Below are 2,936 nucleotides of genomic sequence, written 5' to 3'. Positions count from 1 at the left end.
ATGCAGGTAATGACAGGTGACCAAGACTCTTAGCAATATACCATGCTTGTGTTGACCTGTCAAGCCAAGTGAGACCATAGTCGTGGCTGATGCCAGTGTCAGGTTAATGGCACCCATGCTGGTGGCATGTACAAAGCACCCACTACACCATCGGAGTGGTTGATATTAGGAAGGGCATTCGGCTATAGAAACCTTGCCAAATCAGGTTGGAACCTGATGCCCCCCGCTGGGCTTACCAGTTTCAGTCAAACCATCCAACCCATGCCAGCATGGAAAGCAGACGTTAAACAATGATGGTGATGATAAATAAACATGTCTAAGAGGAAAATACCCCAAGGATGAACTGTTTTTTAAGCACACATCTACATATCATCATTCAGCATTGTTTGCATTGGACAGACAGACAGAATTGGTTGAAGCAGATTTTCTATGGCCAGATGCCTCCCTTCTGTTGCCAACCTTCACATGTTTCCAAGTAAGGTAACATTTCCTCATGACCAGACATGGTTTCATGGAATATTGGAAACTAATGGCACCACTTATATGATGATGCTTGTTTAAAACGGTTGCTTGATGTCAAGATGAGGAGGCACAAAACAAGTACACACACACACACTTCTTCAGTTTTGATTTATAAAATCCTTTCACAAGGCTTTTGTTGTGTCACACAGTAAGACTGAACCCAAAATCACATGGTTGAGAAGCAGACTGCTTAACTTCACAGCCATGCCTCAGAGTGAGAGGCAGTTTGTATGATGCCTGTGTACAGACAGCTCTGCTACATGGCAGTGAGACATGAGCTGTGACTACAGAGGACATGCAAAGGCTTGAAAGAAATGAAACCAGTATGCTTTGCTGGATGGGTAATGTCAGTGGGCATACAGGACCGGGTGTAAGTGATTTGAGAAAAGAACTGGGTATAGAGGGCATCAGGTGTAATATGCAAGAGAGAAGACTGTGCTTGTATGGTCATCATGTAATGTGTATGAATGAAGAGAGTTGCATCAAGAGGTGCTGATCTCTAAGTGCAGAGGGAGCATGTGGAAGGGGTAGACCCAAGAAGACGTGGAATGAAGTGGTGAGAAAGGATCCACAAATGTTGGGACTCACAGAAGGGATGACAAGGGACCAAGATTCTTGGTGGTTTGCTGTGCTTGAAAACATTGGTCAAGCAAAGTAAAATCATGGTTGACCTTGCATACAGGCTTTTCCCTTGCAACCCTCTCCAGCTGGACATCCCTAATCTTGCAGGCTCAAAGGTACTGGTGCCATGTACACAGCAGCCAGTCCACGGGCATCCAGCCATAGAAACCATGCTAAAACAGACATGAAGCCTGAACAGCCCTTCAGCTGGTCAGCTCCTGTTAAACCGTCCAACCCATGCCAGCATGGAAAACAGATGTTGAATGATGATGATGATACACACACACACACACACACACGTGTATGTGTATCTGCCTCCATATCTTGACATTGTATGATAGCTGTAATTTAGTGTCACTCTCATAGAAACTGTGCCATTATTTGTCCCCCCACCATACATATATACACACATATATGTATTACATATATACATATATATGTATATACACACACACATGTATATTAAATATATTTATATACATACATATATATAACCTGTACACATATACTTATATGCTGCTTTAGTGGCCCTAAACATGTTTAGGGTGTTGTTACACACACTGGATAATGTTATCAGCCGGTTATTTTTATCTTAAAAGCTGCATCCCAGTCATCACAATTAGCTGCTTCCACTGTGTGTGCTTACTCTCTCTCTCTCTCTCTCTCTCTCTCTCTCTCTCTCACACACACACACACACACAAATACATACACACGCTTGTGACAGCCTTGAGATAGTTTACAGATTGTTGTTTTGTGTTAGTACATTGTTTGGAAATGTTCCAAAATATCCATAAACGCTATTTGCTATTTGTTATTATTATTATTATATATACACTCGGTAAATATTTAGTGTATGTGTGTGTGTGAGGTTGTTGCCACCCACCTCAATAATTCATTCTTGTTTCTGTACAAAACTACTTGGCTTATCTTTCCGTATAACAACGTCGAAGTCGGAGGTAGGGACATTGTCGAATTACTACAAGTGTGTGGTTACGTCGATGCTGCTCGTAATGGTGATGTAAGACATACAACATAATTATATGCATCTAACATGTAAAATCGCTGCTGTTGCACACTATCTTTACTGGTTTATTACATCAAAGATCAGATGATGTCCTGTCGGCATTGAAACTTTGACCAATTATGTCATTACGGCCTGTCACACCTGCTAATAGAAGTTATCTCGTCAAAGTCCCATACATATATCAATTGACTAAGGTAGGACACCGATGTTTTTTTGTATCGATGCCGTTGTAATTGCTTTAATTAAACGTAATATATTACTAGAATATATTTAATCAGCGACACCTGCCTTTATGTCTGGCTAAATTAGAATTGGATCCGAAATAAAGGTTTTAAGAAAATTTTCATCTCATTCCATTTAGTATGGTAACCAACCATTTCACCATAATCGCAATCCTTTATTCTGTCGTAACGGGATGTTTCTGTCGATATTGTTGTTGGTAAACATCGCATAAAGAGAAATATATCTGATATACTTATTTGAAGAAGAAAAAAATAGTTATAACGAAATTCAGTTCAGCATCTCACGATTCCAGACTGAAATCACCTCAGGGATTCGACTTCACCCTTTTATTTCTCTGAGATTGCGAAAATAAGTACCAGTAATACGCTTTTGGAATTCAAGGTTTGGATTGAAATATATATATATATATGTTTGTATGTATATGTATATATATGTATATGTATGTATATATATATATGTATGCATATATATGTATGTATATATACATGTGTATGTATATATACATGTGTATGTATATATATCTAT

At 39.2% G+C, this 2,936-nt stretch overlaps 1 protein-coding gene across 2 annotated transcripts in view; it reads left to right on the top strand.

The window, feature by feature from the left end:
• LOC106876567 (hamartin) overlaps positions 1-2,936 on the top strand; it is a 40,240-nt gene that overhangs the window by 3,997 nt on the left and 33,307 nt on the right. Inside the window, exon 1 of one of the 2 annotated variants that reach the window (XM_014925166.2) lies at positions 2,066-2,362. The exons of the other annotated variant lie outside the window; for it this stretch is intronic. The gene's annotated coding sequence lies outside the window, so the exon portion shown is untranslated. Of the gene's footprint in view, positions 1-2,065; positions 2,363-2,936 lie in introns of those variants that run through there. 2 annotated transcript variants of the gene reach the window in all.

Source organism: Octopus bimaculoides, chromosome 10 (assembly GCF_001194135.2).
Source record: "Octopus bimaculoides isolate UCB-OBI-ISO-001 chromosome 10, ASM119413v2, whole genome shotgun sequence".
Taxonomy (NCBI): Eukaryota; Metazoa; Mollusca; class Cephalopoda; order Octopoda; family Octopodidae; genus Octopus; species Octopus bimaculoides.
This window is presented reverse-complemented; position numbering and strand designations above follow the sequence as displayed.